This window comes from Anoplolepis gracilipes, chromosome 2 (assembly GCF_047496725.1).
Source record: "Anoplolepis gracilipes chromosome 2, ASM4749672v1, whole genome shotgun sequence".
NCBI lineage: Eukaryota > Metazoa > Arthropoda > Insecta > Hymenoptera > Formicidae > Anoplolepis > Anoplolepis gracilipes.
Genome location: NC_132971.1, coordinates 12,448,254 through 12,467,570, shown reverse-complemented (window position 1 = coordinate 12,467,570; position 19,317 = coordinate 12,448,254). Strand labels below are relative to the sequence as shown.

Genomic DNA, 19,317 nt, shown 5'->3' with positions numbered 1-19,317 from the left:
ATGTTGCCTCGATATCTAGCATAGCACAAATTACATTGGCCGCATGGAGGAATGATCGTGGCGCAATTGTTTTACGGACGAATTGATTTAATAGTATAGACTGCAGCGCAGTCACGTGGCGCGAGTACCGAAGAAAAATGGAAGAGACATTACGGTGGATAGCTGCCTGGGCCTGAGTCTGGGTGTAATTGAAAGTCTCGTAAATAAGAAGGACCGTCCGGGTGGACGAAGACGCCTCGAATTTCAATCTCTCGGATTTCTAAGAGCTCTTGACCCCCGACTCCAACATTTCTTCTGCACACGGTCCGGTTTTCCTGTCCTTTTCTCCCCTCCCCTTCTTCTTTCGTTCAACCTATTTCCTTGTTTCTTTTAGTCTTTCCGGCTCGTTGCAATTTTCCTGTCTTTAAGGAATGATGAAAAACCATCTCACAAATTTTCTCTAGGAACTTACGTTTATTTCTAGCTCGATAGCTTCGATGTGCACACGGGCAACAACTCGCCTTTTCTCTTTTTTCTTGCCTTTTTTCAATAAATTCAAAAAGCGATGCAAGCGTACTCAAGCATTCCTTTGCTTATTCATTATGTGAATTCAGTTCTGCTCTTATTTCTGATTTATTTTAGTGATTATTGAAATTGTAGAATATTGGTTGGATGTGTTGTATATTATATAAACGAAAATTTCACATGGATTTACCGTATATTACTGTTTAATTGTAATCGATTACAAATTACACTTTATGACATATAATTTCAATGATAATATTTTCATTACAAATGTTTGGGTAAAATTACTACAAATTTAATTTTCGTCATATCTTCAAAACTTGAAAAAAATGGATTTATGTAATTATATATATAAAATCACATATATAATATTATCCGAAATTTGGTGCGATATATAATCTAGCCATATAATTAAATCCGAAATTTTGCGATATGATCTTATCATATTCTGCAAGATCTGATTTACATTATCTAATTATATTATTATCTGATTATTATTATTAATGTTCTAAGGAATCTGATATTAAGAGGATATAAAATATCTACATTATATGAAAATAAATTTTAGTTAAATATAATTATATCAAGATAAGATTATATAGCGCTAAATTTTGAATATTATTATATATCATTACATAAAATTACATATGTTATCAAATCTTTTTATAATTAATTATGTATATTCACATCTGAGCATATTACATCCGTTTTTTCTAGGTATGTATATTTTATCTTAAAGATAAATTTCAATTAATGTACGCGAGAAATCTCTCCTTTTTCCGGATATTTTAGAAAGATAAATATTTTTGTGACGAGAATGCTTCCGCCGACCTCGTTTCCTGGCATTTAAATTAACAGCGTTTCGCGCAATTTATTTTCAGGCTAACAGTTGTCAAACAACTGCCAGCAACTTCGCCGACATTGTCGACTATGTCGAGTGGTTGGCGTCTTTGAAAGGCAGAAGTCTTGAGGGTCTTTTGTAAGGGTCTCTCTCTTCTTGTAATTAAAAAGTTATCGACTACGATGTTGTATCGGCCCCTCCCCGCTCTTCTCTCAATCTATCGTCCTGATTTTTCACATCTTTTCCTTCTTCGTCACGCTGTTCTCAATCCCGGGGCCAATCCTTCTTTGCCAAACATACAGCGTTTGCGCGAGGATTGGTTATGAATTATTCATGATGAAGAGCGAGTGTGGACGAAAAAGCGGTTTTATATATCGGTCGTCCGGACGTTATATATAATCAACGAGAGCCGAGTTGTACGTTTTTCAGGGTGATTTACGTTAATTTCGGCGCCGATTTACCGTTGTGGAAGAGTCAGGAAGTCATAAGTATGCGAGCGCGTCCTTCCGGTCAGTGCCGCGTGTTTCCTTTTTATCGATATCACAGCTGGGGACTTCTGTTCTCATATTTCTCTATCTATATATAAATAAATCTCTCTCTCTCTCTCTCTCTTGTTCATTTCCTCGATAATAAATTATTCATGCATGCTTATGAATCTGATAAAACTTATCAGCTTTTAATCGCAAATTTTCAAATTAATGATATCAAGTGGGAATAATATGATAATTAATACAAATAAATGCGGTAATTAATGTGCATTGCTTGATATTTCATTTCAACTTTTTTACATTAATTGACAGAAAATTTTTCTTCAATATTCAAGTAATATTAATACTCTTATTTTTTATACAGAGCACCCATAATTTAATAAATGTGGTTACATTTGTTCGTTGTTTATAAAAGATCTTTTGGATTTTCAAAGATAAATCGTGCGATGTTTCCGGGGAATCATTTGATCATTTCTCAAAGTCAGCATATCATCAAATTCAAAGACGCCCGTTGCCCTTTTCTCGAATAATAATTGCTCACGTTATCATATTCAAGCTAATACTAGAGACCCTCCTCAACTAAGAGTCTGGCTACGATTGACTGGAGACTGATTGGTGTTGACAAATAATGATAAAATCATATACATATACACTCAAAAAAATATTTTGCTAATATGGATAGATTTCTAAATGTCTCAATTAAAATTTATCGCTATTTTTTTATATCTGTTAGAATATTGTTTGTCACATATAGAATTTATAGCAACATTCTAGCAATACCTCTAGAAAATTTAGATCCCATTGCCAAATATTAATCATAAATATAATTGTTCTTAACAATAGGTCTTAAAAATGGGCACCAAAAAATTTTCTGCCTAAATTACATTAATAGTACAGATATAAATTCTGTCTCTGTCATTAAAATTGATTAATTACAAAACAATGCAATATCACAGTATTTGCTAATCATTTATCTGTTTCAGTTAATTTTTTACACGTAGAAAATTTTTTTTGAAATTGCAAGATCATTTTTTTGAGTGTAATATATATACTTTACATATAGAGTGCATTGTTTTTTAACGCAGTCGTCATTGTCAAAATTTCAGACTCTTATTTGACAATCTGCAGCTAATACGTAATACTCGTTTCTACTCGTATAGAGAGGATATTATTTTCTTACAGTAGGTGATAATAAATAACGCGCTTAATGGGTTCGGAGGATCGGCGCGATACCAGAGGCTAGATAACATGAAAAAACTCGCAGAAGAATTCGAAATAGGACGTGCCCGATATGCGAAAGCACAGACATCCATTCGATTGTAACTCGCCGCCAGCGAGATACATTTGACGGTGATACGAGCGGGGATGATGGACCGGCATGGATCCATTTGTCACTGTCCGTAAAGCAAGCCGTCGCCCGTCTCATCCTCCCTCGCTCTTTCTGCATGCGCAGAACTTCTTCTACCCTGTGTTTCGTCGAGCTTTTGCCAATACACAAAAATCTTGCGAATCATCGGCGCCCAATCGATCGCATACGAGATTGCTACAACTGTAGGCAGCGAAGAGAGAAATTTCGATGACGTTGAACAGGATTGTCGATTCAAAGACTGATTATAGGGTAAGTTGCTTATATCGTACTATTGAAAATATTTTACATTATATTTTTATGGCACTAATTTGTATGCAATATCGAACATTTTAGTTTGATGTTTAAGACATTTATTATTAGAGTGTTTAACCTTTTTGTTAAGAATAAATTGATTTGTTATAAATTTTTTATGACAGTGTAAAAGTAGATTCAAGCAACCAGTCTCCCGGTTAAACCTTCTTTCAAAAATAGTAAATTTGCGAATGGAAATAATAAAAAAAATATAATAAGAAAAGAAATTATTTACTAATGCGTATTTATACATATTAAGAACAAATAAAGAAGCATTCAACGTATAAACTAATTAGTAAAAAATATTTATATTTATATTAATTCATGTGTCATATTAAATTATATTTTATCAATAACAAGTAAAAGAAATATTCAGTATAAAGTAATAATTAATAAATAACTATTAAATAATCATTAAATACTAAAGATAAGTAACAGACAATAATAAATTTTTCTTTTTTTTATATAAAATTTTCTCAAATCATACCGATACAAAAAAATCTTGTAATGATTTAGGAAACACGAAATGATCAATTTCATAAATATCGATTTAACACTTTTATAATAATGTAATATGTACATAAAGTTAATTTAAAATAATCTACTTACTTTTAGAAAAATACAAAACAGAATAAAACAAAATAAAGCTGCATTGTTAGATTATTATCCACTAAAATAAAATAATCATAAGTTACATCAATTGTTTTTTTTTAAATAAAACTTTGTAGTACGTACAAAATAGAATGATTTCAGAACGTTTTGCTTATATTTTTTATTGCTCATTTATTTAATATTTTTATCATTAAATATTTATATTCATAAAGTAATATAAAGAAATTGATAAAGTTTAATTTATGACATTAATATAATGTAGTAGCAACTCTATTTGAAAAATAAATATTTCCCACATGATTTTATTTAGGTCAGTTCAATAGGCAAACACGACTATTTTTTTCATTTTTCTTAGATGACAAAACATTTTAAAATAACACAATGCAAACATTTCTACACGTAATATTACAAATCATTTATGTTATATGTATAAAATAAATCATTATGAAAACAAAGTAAATCCAAGAATTAAAATTAACTTTAATTTGCAATTGATATATTAGATGTTTTGTAATGTGTGTAATATGCATAGTATAATATATAATATAAATGGCCTCACGACACTTATGTATACTACAGACTTATGTAAATTTGCGCGATTTTCATGCATAATGTGTATAAATGTTTAAAGTACAATATTATCCATTAGATATCTCTGTATTTTCAGAAATTATGGACTTGTGTTGTTTCGAAACATTCTGTTATCAGTATCCCATGCAATTTAATATGCAATATATTTATTCACATGCCTGCGAGCTAAAGGATCTCTAAAAAAGAATTAATACGCTTCAATTAATCCGCGAGCGATGTCAATATAACCGATGCCTACGCATGTTTTGCACAATTCTGACCTTTTCCGTCGATTTCGTTCGGCTCGCGTTAATTCGGCTTCTAGCGTTTCATTAATTCTGACCTTTCGAGACTATATCAATATCGGTCTATCGGAAAATCGGATTATCACGCAGCTTGCCTCCTTGTATCTTATTTTAGTCTTGTCTCTATTTTATCGTCTCTATTTCGAAGCTCGCTTTCGCAGCTTGAAATTTAATCCTGCCTTTTCGCGTAGGTTGTATAAATTTCTTGAACATCGAAAAGATTGTGCGTTGAATCTGTCGTGCGTGACAGATTTTCTAAAGTGTATAAACGTACATATTGGTAGAGGTTTTATAATAGATGGATATAAAAGGTGAACGGATTAAAAATGAGAATATAAATGGGAGATGACGTTTTGCAGAAACGCACGTCGCACAACACACTAGAGTCGATGGGAAAACAGAGAGCGCAGCATCCGGCATCCGGGGTGGGTTATCGACGTATTTGTGTAAGCTTGTGCGCGCGAATCTGACGTCATTGGGTGCCCCCTGGTCCCTCTTCCACCCTCCCGGTGTGACGCCCTCTATGTGGGTTATGACGACGATAGGGAATACGTGGCCGCTTTAACCCGTCGATTGTGCATGTGTTCGACTCGTGCTTATGGGACCTTCAGTTTAGGTCGTGCAAACACGCCGTAAAATAGGGTAGATAAAATTATTGTGTGAAAAATTTAAAGAAAGGTCAAAATTAATTTAATTTTAATTATCAACAAAAAGGTAATTATAATATGACATAATTGGCATTACATATATTAATCAATATTAATAGCAGAGTTTATGGTTAATATTTGCTTTTATTAATCGTATAAATATCATTGCTGCTTACTTTATGAATATTCTTTCTCAGAGTTTATCTATCTATTTAAAAATAGATTCTGTTGTTTAAACTTTATGTAATATTTTGATCTTATTTTCTCAGCTAATGATATATGCTTTATTTCATTGTATGTGAGTTAACTTTGCCCTATGAACAGAAGAGACGATTCACCATTGAAGCTCGTCATTTACGGGCATTGAACTTTATTGCGAGTGTAGGTGGAAACAGGTTTAATCGAATAAGTTAAGGTTTTTGCCAGGTTTTTTTCTGAAATGTTGCAGGGAAAATGACATTGCGAGTGTTCGAGGCAGCTATAAAGAGATACAATTCCTAAAAGTTAAGTGAATTTCTGACATCTGGAAAAAGTATTTACAAAGAAAAAAAAAGAGGAAAAGGATTGTTAACATTATTTCTCTTATATCGTGCAACAAATTACTGTTACAATTTTATAATTAAGCTAGCACGTTATTAATATTTGCTTTAAAAGTAAATTATTAATTATTAAAAAAAAATTTTTATCAATTAACAATCTATATTTTTCCTAATTACCTTGTAAATTAATAATACAGTGTAGGTAATTTGTTGGTTACCAGTACATATAATTTCGACAAACATTACTATTGTAATTATACTTAATTTAAATTTTATTAAATTAAATTCAATTAAATTTTTTAGATAATTTGGAAAAACCAAAATAGAGAATTTTCTTTTTCACACACATATATACACATCAAGTAAAATTTCTAAAATAAACGTTGATTTTCATATATGTATTTTTTACAGATTAAAAAGATAGATGTACTATTTTTTATGCGGGCATTTTAAGATTTTTACTTTTTAAAATAAGAAAATAATTTGACCCTGATTAATGGACCTCTTGTGTCTTGTGTTTAATTTATCTATATTTTTTCCGTATGCTTCTTTTTAGCCGAGAGCGAAACCGCGCGTGTAATCTTCCTTTCAACCCTGTGTTTCTTTGTGCTTCTTGTTTCTCTGTATGAGGTTGAGAAGAGCATGTCGACTCTCCCGAGACAACCACTTCCGGTATTTAGGTAAGCGACGAGCGGACGTAAAGCGCGAGAGAAACAAGGCGTTCCCATTAAACGCAACGGCATACGATGACGCTTAAATCGCTATCAGCGTTTCTTTAGCTTCATTGTGTGTTCGTTCTTAATAGCCGGCGATGCCGAAAGAGATGTATTTCTTCATTGGGACTACCTGGAGAGAACTTTCTGCTCTCTGTCTACTAATGTCCTTACGACACGAAGGCTTCGTCTAACGAAAACAATATTGGTTGCACGGCATAAAGGTTTTATCGTTTGATGGCAGTCATTATCGCGTAAATGTGAGCCTAGCAATTTCCCGGACGCAATTTACCTCAGCTGATTGGTCGGAGTCGTTTGACGTTTGATATCAGCTTGCAATCCCTCTCGAGGTCTACATTGAAAAAAAGTCTTTAAGTCTAATTTTGAACCTTACTGCCTTGTGACATTTGTATACAAATATTATATTATTGCGTGCAGTGCATAAATTAGTCTTCTATTCTAAAGAAATTTGCCAGAAATATATGTAATACACGTTGAATTTATTATTTCGAATAAATTCGTTGAATTATATTATTATTGAATTATTATCTTTAATTTGTAAAGATATACATATTATAACAGAAATATACAATACTGAATATGTACATAAAATTACATTATATCATAATATTACTGATATATCTTTGCATCCACAAATTTCAACGTTCAATGTAATTATTATTCAATGTAATTAAATTCGTTTCACAATTAGTCATACAACAACAACAAAATAAATGCATTTCGCGTACAACTTAATATTTTCATTAAATGCTAATAGATACCCGGAAATACTCAAATGTATCCACGTATCCGTAACGCATACAAACACGCGAGCAATGAATTATTAAGGTCGCGGATGTCAGGAGCAATGTGGCGGAAGATGTCGAAAAACGGGGACGAAGATAAGGACGAGAGTAAGATATACAGACTCATTAAATGTCCTAACCTTAGCAAACGGCTCAAGAGCTACTGCGGAAATTGTTGCGCAAGTACAATCACAAAAGCGCAAGTTGCTCCATCAGCCTCTTCGTTAACGCGTGTATTATTTATGTATAGGACGATGCTTGTCATTTCTCTCTCCTTTTGCCTCCGCTTTTTTCAGTTCATTCACTTGACTCGTATTCTCTGCTGGTTTAAATAACTCAAATTAATAGAGATCTTATGTTTAATGACATCTATATAATTACTAGAGTTTAAAAAAGTTTATGAGAGTAAATATATTTTTTTAAAATAGATCTTATATTGTCTTTTTATGCACAATATTAACAACAAATATATTCAAGATTTATAAATTTTGTGATGGAAATATTGTAAACAAACATACATATGAATTTAAAATACTGAACATCAATTTATTGTACAATAATTGAATAGCACTCACACGATGTTTCAATTTAAATATGATTAATTTTTGATGAGAGACAAAGATAGATGGATAAATAGAGAGAGAGAGAGAGAGAGAGAGAGGGGGAGGGGGAGAGGGAGAAAGAGAGAGAAAATAGTACAATTGTTATTAATATTTCAATGTATAAAATTATTAATGCTTTGCACATTGTTGTTAAAATTATTAATAAAGCGTTTGTGTATTGCATTAATTATTAATTCATGAATAATATACATATTTTTGATTACTGTACATTTGAATATGTACGTCAAATCATATGTATAAAACTGCCTTTTATTAAAAACACGTTCGAAAGTCTCTTTACTATCAGCTAATTCTCATAGGGATATTTTATTTTGATCATTGACATTATTGACGTTAATACGCAGTTGTAGAGATAATCTCACCGATACAATATTTGTGTCGTTGAGATTATCTCAAAACAATTGAAACTGAAAATAGCATGTTCTAATTTATAAATAATTAATTATTTTTGCACATTTTAGATGAGATTGAGAAGAATATTCAAACAGTGTTATACGAGTATGTTATATATGTCGTAGCTAGATTACAAATCCGTCTTTTTATAAAACATCTAGGCATTTTATAAAGTGTCCACATTTTCAAATCATGGTTAAAAATTAAATACAATTTGCCTAAGAATTTAAGTCTTTTTATAAAACGCTAACAAGTGACCTGCCATATTATTATATATAACGATTTGTATGTACATCTCATTTTAGATTCTGGCTGATTTATTTCAATCGTTTTATGAACTGTCTTTATAGATCTGTTACTTGTTTATAGAAAATTAATGGGTAATTATGTGTATTTCTAAATGAAAGAAGCTTTTCAGGTTTGAACACATTTATTACGATTAAGGTTTTATAAAAAGTAAACATGAATAAAATTCTCTAAAATAATAAAGTAGCCAGAATAAAATTCTTTAACTCTCCTTTTGTATAAAAGGTGTTTTTCAATTGCACTGCCTTTTGGAATCTCATTCATTTTTATAAAGTATTTTTTATTCTAACTCTTTATTTTTTTTTTTTTAAATAATCCCTCTATATGATACAAACGTAATTATAAATAAATAGCACAGCCTCAATGTAAACATTGCACGAAACGTTAGTAAGACGCCAGTTTTGAAATAAATTAATCAGTATCTGAAACGAATCATTTAACAATGTGACAAGTTGTTTGTTAGTGTTTTTTTTTTAAATTCTTAGATTGTAAAACATTTTTAACCATAATTTGAGATTGTGGTCACATTTTATAAAATGCCTAGAGGTTTTATAAAATGATTTTGTAATCTGACTACAACATATATAATTCGAATATTCGATTTATACACAATATCTCGATGCTTTTCATTAAAAGTCCGACGTAGCAAAAATTAAATAATTTTTTAAGAATAAACGAAACCATCGTTCGACGACGTGCCCGGCTTCTACAGGGAGTTCACAATCAGCGACGATCGCGATAAAGACGTCGGTTTCATTGTCTTCGACACTGTTCGCTGTGCCTTTCGCCGCGAGCGTGATGCTCTCAGTTATGAATGTAAACAATGAGGCTGTAACACTCGACTCGCGAATAACCGAGATCGAAGATACAAGCGGACCTCGATGTCGACGACAAAGACGTCGTTCCCCGCCGTCTTTATTACCACTCGTTGCCCTTTTCGTCCTGTTGCGATGTAGGCACTCGCGATTACGAATGTTGGCGATTAACTAAGATCTTAGATAAACGCGCGTCCGACGACAATGATACTTGGTAGAGGTAGAGGTATACCTTGTACAGACAACGTCGACGACGACGACGACGACGACGACGACGACGACGACGACGTCTCAGCACTTTGGCGGAACCCATCACTTTATTACAGATTCACTGCGGGCTTATCTGCAGGACACGCGATGCTCTTGGGAACTCAGACAACAAGCCATTGAGCTAGAGCGCGAGAATACAAGATATATATAGCTCTTATGCTTGCATAAAAATGATTCAGAGGCGACTCGTCTCTCTTACGAGTGATAAATTACTTTAACGCGCTAGATTTTTCAAACTATGTTCTTTAAAAGCTTCATACTTTTCCGTCTAATTATATTTATTCGTGCTGAAAAGACTTTGTAAATTCTTTAGCTTTCCTTGAAACAAAATTAGGAGCTCTTAAGGATGAACAAAATTTCAAATCTATTTTTAAGTTTTAGGGAATCAACAGCATAATTGTGTGCTTTGTAAATTTTATATTAAAAGCAATTACAGTATCACAGAGATTACGCGCTATAATTTTATTCTTTTAATCTTTCGAAATATAAATGCGTATTTGGAAATATAAAAAAATGCTTATTCTGTATTTAATATAAATTACATACAAAAAACAAATTCACAAGATATAATCGATACAATTAACTTGATGTAATTGTGTCCATATTTTGTTGTTGAAATTTAACTCGGAGCATATTCCAATCGCGGAGAATCTTTAAACTAAGAATTTTAAAAAATTTTATCCCGATAATATTCAAGCATCGGAGACGGGTAAGATTTCTACGCCGCGGTGTATAATGCCAACGTAAATATAAAACGTACGTAATTATTGATTATGTGCGCTCAGACGTACACGGCCGTAGATATTTTTAGTGTTAAGTGACACTAACTATAGGCACAGGACTTACTTAATATGTAGTAAGGTTAACTATGATATTAACGATGAAAATATCGTATGATTCAAGATGACTAAATCAAGCGAAACTTTTTTTACCATTGACATAAATATTAATCGCTGGAAGATTAATCTCTAAAGTATGCAAACTCCAAAATTTTTAAACAAAACAGATGTTACAGATAAAAAAAGAGAACGCAATTAAAGTGGATGCTGCAAAATATTGTCGTGTATTTTAACCTTCGGTTAAGCAGATCCTATTAATAGAGGGTCAAATCGACCTAGTAAATTGTTTTTATCAATATGGTCTCTAGAAGGATTCTATAAATAAAACGAAAATATTAAGAAATAATCTACACATGTAACATCAATATCTTTGTTGCTGTAATTTATTAACAGGGAGCAATTCAAGGTAATTATACACTTTTCTGTCTAAAAATTAGTCTTAATGAACTACATATATATTATATTAATAAAACAACTATAAAACTATATTATTTTATGATATGCATTGAGTAATTATTACGTTTGATTCAAAATTAGATCTCGTTAACTCCATCTCGATTCACGATCGAATTTCTTGAGGTTTACGCGAACTTTTATAGGAAAATCCAGCCAAGTGTTCTTTGGTCTGGGTCATACGAGAGACCAAGATTGCGGACGATTTATTGACTATCACGCGTCGCTGCCGCGACTGCAGTATCATTACTTTTAATAATTAAGGCGCCTGCATTCTCATTAATTTGAGTCACAATAAAATTGCGCCGCCGTTACCTGGCCGTTATTACGTAATGGAAATGTCACTGTAACCAGCGCAGAGCAGGGAGAGAGCACGACGGAGGGAACGAGAGAAGGGGAGGTTCGGAGAGAGGGGAGACTATTCTTGCGATTTATGCCGGCCTTTTGCATCCCGCGTGCAGCGTGTGCCTCCGTTATTAAAGCCATTAAAGGTCGCGACCATAGCTTGCATAATTAACCGAGATCGATGGATACAAGCAATGACGGCGACGTCGCCCCCGGCCGGTGGCGCTTCGCCGATATGTACATATATACAACTTTCTAATACTATTTATCACATGCGAATTACACGAGACTCTAATGTTTCTCATAACCGGCGAGTCTTTTCGCGATATCTCGTCTTTTTCGCAGAATTTTCTCAAACTTTTTGCCTCATCCGTGGTTTTTCGACCGTTCGTCTTCGCGAGTAACTCGAGAGAACTCATACAAGCAAGTGAGGAAGGAATGCTCGCGCAGTTTTTTAGTTCGCAGACGGATGAAAAGACGAGAAGTTCACACGATATATGCTTTTAACCTGAACCTGTAAAAAACTATATTACGTGTCTTTTTATAATCTTGTAACGTATACTCGAGTTGTACAAACTGACGTGACAAATGTATCATCTTTTACTTTGATTTCCTTTTTTTTTGCATTTTTTCTAAATGAAGAAGGTTTTTTTTTTAATCGGGTAAAGTATAGGTCACTTCAATAACTCGGTTGATAATAATTAATTAATTTGCGTTTAGTAAAATTTGTGCATATATGACAGGAGGGAGGAAGAAAGATAGCCTGCATCATCTGTATCATTTACTCATGACACGAGCTATCAGGGCCATAAGGGAACAGCTACTGGCTATTATCGTCGAATACTGAATACCTCATCTCTATCGATGCATATAACGTTTTCGATGCGGCAGTAAATTTCAACTCCAATATGGCACCCCTTGTACATCCCCTGCCTTCGGCCTTACTAAGTCTTCATCATTTCGCGTGACAGCGAACGTTATCAACGTTAATGAGGTATATGAGATGCATATCATGCCGTTTTATGGGTGCCTTTTTCCCGCTCACTTTATTATCCCGTTATGAACATGGTCTCGAGAGTAATAACTACAAATGCGTCCGCTTCATGAAATAAACGATAATTTTTTTCATTTCGAGGTACATATTATCTCGTATATATCACTTACGTATTTTGCAGCATTTTTTATCATCGCCAGGTGTTTTTCTCCCAAGAACAACCGCCAGTTAGAGAAGAAACATGACCTTGTTACTGACAATCAGTTCCGCCTCTCTGACAGAATATGTATATACATACCGTAACGGCGCCTTTAATATCATTATATACCGTCGTTTTATCATTAGCATAATTTATGGTGACGCCAGATCATAAAATATCATCAGCTCATGCTCAGATATTCCACGTCTACCGTCCCACATGAGCTTTATAATTCACAGCGCGCGGTTTTTAATCTACATTTTTCGTCGGATTAATAATACCGGAGAAAAAAATGTAAAAAAGAAAATCTCGGTGTAATGTAAATGGGAACACGGACAATTTTTTAACGGTCGCGTTTGTTCGCGCGACGCGCAATAATTTTAACGCGAATCGGACTAGAGTCTTTCTGATCTAAAGTCTCCACGGGAATCGCATTAAGTCGCGGGTGAAGAGAAACTCCGAAACGAATTGCTCAACCAACACCAATGTCAACGGGGACGCGAACACGCTGGCAGAGACCGCTACCATTACCTACGTAATGGACATGCCAACTCCGAAAGCAACGAACGTTATTCTTACGCCGACCTCTCGCAGCCAACAGAGCGCACCTCCGTTATTAAGGTCTTTCATGACTGGAAGAGAACAAGCTAAGATTAATCGACCGCCACTTTCTTTGTCTGCAAATGTGGCACTTGCTCTCATCATGCGCACGACAAACTTTACGAGAAGTTAAAACTGGGGTTCCGTTTTTAGATTCTCCCTTCTCACCGCGAATGCTCGTTTATTTATTGATGAACGGTGTGCACACGAATGCGGCGGCTGATTAATAATACAGTGGCGATGCTGTAAAACAAGTCATTTCATTATTAAAGGATTACATAAATGTATGTTTATATATTATATAAAATGTATATTTAGTGAAAAAAATTTTGACAATTTTACCTAATATATAATAATTGTTAAATATTTTCAAATTTTATCTCTTTTTTTTTTGTTAAGGTATTTAAATATTATTAGTATTAAATTTATTATAATAATTAATTTATTTTTAATTATTTGTTATAATTGTAATAAAATAAGAAAGAGAAATGGATCATCATTTTGCACGTGTGAACTGACGTTTGCTCGACGATTTCGACGATGTAGAAAATTGGGCGATCATAAATCTTGTAAAACGTATCGCAATGAACATTTGATTCGAATCATATTGAAGTAAGGATAGCACGTGATAGAGATCGACGATAGAGGCGGACAACTGTTATCGGCGATAACGATATATGAGGTTTGGTAACGCAAGCCGGACACGCAAAATCACAATGATTTTGTCGAGAATTGGTGAAGGTACGCGATCAATAAGCAATAAGCAGTATAAATGGAAATTGTAGTTTCTTTACAAGAGATCTGCAAAAACTTCGTGCACGAAAAAAGAATGAAATTGTACATGCAATTGTTATTACTTTCAAATATCGTAAAAATCTGGCACAGAGATCCAATTTTCCTTAATTTTTAACATCGCATAATTGTTGTTCTAAAAATAATACGATTATTACATATTGTAACGACTATTTTTTTATAAAAGCATTTATTTGAGATTTTGATAAAAATTTCGGTGGAACGCCAAATTAATATTTTAATGGTAATCTAGCGAGTAACATTATGCAAGACTTTTTTCTGCAAACCTGATCATACATTTTTTATTTGTAGAAAAAAAAAGATGCGACCCCTTGTCACAATTAAAATTATTCTCCTGTTAAATATTTAACACGCATAAGTACTTAAACAAGGTGACATTTATCATAATAAATTATTCAGAGTAAATTATTGTTAAAACATAATATACATATAAATTATTGGTGAATAATCTCTTTTGGCAACTGACAAAAGAACCTGGCCGTTCGATATTGTTGAGAAATACTTCTTGAAACAACATTCCTGCACGCAATGGTTTTTATAAGGAATCCATCGTGGCTCCCATCATAGAGACATTCGAAAGCGTCTTGTAAAGTTCAAGCCATTTGCGGGCTGCAGTTTCACGTGAATGGTGTACCAAGACCTTGTCATAAAGTTACGCTTTATCGTGTTCCACGCCAACGGGGGCGGCCCCGACACGAACGCGGCTTATGTCGATCTGCCAATCAAGAGTTCGACTCTTGGAAACGCGATGCCTTACCTTCGTGCCAGGATGTACTGGCAAAATGAAATCGACTCGAACGATCGCTATGTCTTGTCTTCGGTTCACCTCGGATATTCTACGTATTCGATAAGTAAGAGCTTTCCAATATCAATTTGTGTATTATTAGAACTCCCTGCATTGTGTTATAAAATATTTGAAAATTAATTTGCTATGTCAACCGTAGCATTCTTCAATATATTAAAAAAGAAGATTGCTTTAAATCAAGACTGTATTATTATTAAAATTAAGAAAAATATTTGATTATAGTAAGTGAGAAGGAAGACAGAATAAATGATGAGGATTAGAAATTAATGTAAAAATATAAAAAAATATAAAATATTTTCATTCTTAATATATAAATTCGGGTAAAGATATTTCGAGTTCCTTGAAATTTCCTCAAATGTCACTTTATCATTTAGGAGAAGTTGAGAAGAAAAGGCAAATCACGTATCAGTGCAGGCTCCTGATAAGTATAGTCTCGCGGTTACCTATAGCATAAATCTAGCACGCAATGAAGATTGCGTTCCCGATAACCGCTTTTTAGATTCCCTTTTATAGCGCTTCTTTTGTTATTACCGCATTTACTTCTATATCTATTTTGTACATTGCGGAAAACGGCCATTTACACTGTCCTCGTGCGAAATTCGCACTATATCTCTCAAGTGAGATATCTGTGATGTTGATCTTTTAATTCGTTTATGGTAAAGAGACCCTTGGAGATTATGTGTTACCGCAAACATATCTCGAAAGATAAACTCGCCAGAGATGGATAATATCATTTAACAAAGCATGTTACATAATTTTTACATGTAATTTCCTTCATTTATCTATCTCGTCAAATTGAGCAATAAAATATATGTATAGAGATCTAATGTTTATGTGCAATAATATTTCAATATTTCACCATTTTACTCAGTCAATTTTTCATTTGTTTACAAATTGTAGATACCATAATTATTTAACAATTATAAATATTACAATTGAAATGTCTATTTTTATAAGTTTTTTAATCTTTTATATATAATTATCAAGGGATATGCATGTGTATCTCTAAATGTCTCTTTTAATATAAATAATAATATAATAATAATATACATAATAACCTTTATATCAAAATTTGTTCAATCATACACTTAAAAAAATATTTTGATATATAGATAGATTTCTATATATGTCTCAATTAAAATTTATTGTTATTTTTTGTATCTGTTAGAATATATTGTTTGTCACGTACTGAATTTATAGCAGCAATATTCTAGCAATAAATACTTCTAGAAAATTTAGAATTGTCAAATATTAATCATAAATATAGAACTTAAAGATAGGCACCACAGAAAAATTTTCTGTCTAAATTACACTAATAGTACAGATATAAATCTGTCTCTCTCATTTAAATTGATTAAGTACAAAACGTATGCAGTATCACAGTGTTTGCTAATCATTTATCTTCAGGTAATTTTTTACACCTGGAAAATTTTTATTGAAGTTGAAAAATTATTTCTTCAGTGTAGATAATATTAGTTTTGTTAGCCTTTTCACAAAGAGTCTTCAGAAAAAAATATCTTAATTGTTGGGAGATATTTGTGACATATATTGAATCAAAAGAGTCCTGCCATAAGTCTGAAAACAGAGTAAAAATAAAATAACTTTGCAGTTAAAATATTTATATTACAATTACGTTATTATAGAGAGGCTCTCGAAATAATATTGTGGATAATATTAGTTTTGTTAGCCTCCTCTCAAAGAGTCAGACAAAATATCTCAATTGTTGCGAGATTTTTGTGACGTAAATCAAAAAAGCCTTGCAGAGACATAATTGTCATAAATCTGAAAATAGAGTGAAAATAAAATAACTTTGCAGTTAAAATATTTATATTATAATTACATTATTACAGAGAGGACTATTGTTGACTTTCCATAGAGTGTGGAAAAGTTTCCAGTTACATGTAACCAGAAATTTTGGCTGTAATTATCCTTTGCAACATCTCGTCGTAATAATACCTTCCGGGCCGATCATCGAGGACCCCCGATCGGGAAGTAAGGGGCCGTTTAACGCGCTTATGCTGAGTGCATCTCGCGCACTCAGGGATAGAGACGCAGGGCAGGCGTGAGGGCAGGCGTTGGTAATGCACTTTCCGATAATGCCGCCGTCGACGTAATCGCGGTGCACCTCGTGTCCATACGTGTCCGTGAGCGCACAGACAAGCGTGCTTACATGCCGACGGATCGAGCGATGTGAGCACAGATGGGCGCACACAGGCAGGGCCCTGAGATTCACGGCTGCGACTGACTTATTATTCCGGATTACTCCGGTTTCTCCGTCGTACTCCCATCGGTTAGCGAATGTGGATGAGCCATTAATCGCGTTACACGGAAATCCTGCGGCATATGCCAGCGATTTTCAGATTCGGCGAATTTCAGATTATCGACAGCTCTTAAGTAACGTAGTTCGAGGTTCATATTTCGGAAAATAGATGAGTTAACTTTCACTGGAAGAAATTAAAGGCGCTGTAAAAAAAATTTCTGAGAATTCGGACACATTTTTATCTAAATTTATCTAAATTTTTTACAGATCTGCGTGTCTGAAAATATTTTCAGACAATGTGTCTTGATCATCAGAGCCATTTTTCTCAAAGTTTAAAAGAATATTTGAAAATTCAGACAGTGTCGGCAAGAAAACAGACTTTTTTTTGAAATTATTTTTTACAGTGTTATCTAAAAATTCAAATGTATTTTTGTTTGAATTTTCAGATCTAAGTATCTGAAAGTAATTTAGACATATTTTTTAATTATCAGAGTTATTTTTCTCAAAGTTCAAAAGAATGTCTGAAAATTATTCAGACACTCCTTTAAAAATTTAGTAAGAAAACGTCAGACACTTTGTGTGCAGTTACTTCTTTTTTAAATAACCAACAATATAAAACATAACAACAAAGGAAGTGTCTAAAGTTTTTTACAGACTGTTCAATTTTCCAGAAAAGTGTGAAATCCGAATTTTCAGACATTCTTCTAAATTTTCAAAGGAAAATGACTTTGATGATTAACATAGATTAGACAATTAAGACTGATTGTTTAAAATTATTTTCAGATACTTAAATCTGAAAATTTAACTAAAAATGTGTTTAAATTCTTACATAATTTTTTATAGTGAATTGGTTACAGAAAATGATAAAGAAAGAATTGTACGAAGAGATATGTAATTTTAATTTTATCTAATTAATAGAACGTAATCGAAATGTCTTAATTTATAGAATATAGTTCTGTCAAAGTTAAAGAAAAAAGTTTTACTTGCGAGCAAGAATCTTGAATAAGCTTATTTTAAAATAACGCGAATTTTTGCGGTCGTAAAAGTTTCACTCTAATTGTTGAAACTCGAGTCTTTACTCATCTTAATGAGATTTTAATGAGGTCATATTTAACATTTTTTTATATTATCGCATGTCTCTCGACGATAAACGATCGATTCGCGATTTTATAATTAAAGCAAACGAAGAGAATGGAGATATTTCGAGCGAGTCGCTTGCAAGCCACATTATCCGAACATTAATTAAAGACTCCCGGATATCGATCATGAATATTCGAGCTGTGCTTAATAACACTGCGATTTCGGTACGATAGATATACACATATATATATCTATATCTATGTGAACTAAAGTACGAGAGAGTTCCACATGCGACAGCATTTGGATTACTCTGATTTCTCGTTGTGTCCAACGAGTTCTATCCGGCTACCGGATCTGGATAAGGAATTAACTACATTACAGGACATGCTTCGTGAATATGATATATGGCTGAAAGCAGATGAATAAGATTGAATTATAATTTATCTATATGTATATATATTTTCCGTAAAATATTTAAATTAATTAATTGTATTAAAAAAATACTTCAACGAGAATCGTGACACTGTAATATTGACGTTTTTTTTTTAATATGTGCGTGGAAAATGTCTGATACTTCTATTAATAGAATTAGTTATCTTAATGCATATGACTAACGTCTCATTTTTCCACAAAAGATGTTTCATTTATTTAAAAATATACGTACGTTTTTATATTGCAAATAAAATATAAAATAAAAGTATTAATTCTATAGACGGTAATTAATATAATATTATAATGCTAATGATACTTAATTAATCACAGAGTCCAGCGTGAATATTGCATAAATTTTAAAATATATCTCGCGCAATTATTAATCACTGCAAATAATAATTATGA

General features: G+C 32.7%; 1 protein-coding gene and 1 long non-coding RNA gene across 16 annotated transcripts in view; both read right to left on the bottom strand.

The window, feature by feature from the left end:
* Positions 1 to 19,317, bottom strand: part of Rdl (Resistant to dieldrin) — an 85,548-nt gene that overhangs the window by 49,222 nt on the left and 17,009 nt on the right. The gene's annotated exons all lie outside the window — the stretch shown is intronic.
* Positions 7,826 to 16,095, bottom strand: LOC140675682 (uncharacterized). Its single transcript, XR_012048427.1, has 2 exons — positions 10,055 to 16,095; positions 7,826 to 8,007 (listed from the first exon to the last, which is right to left on the bottom strand). It is a non-coding gene; the product is annotated as an uncharacterized lncRNA (long non-coding RNA).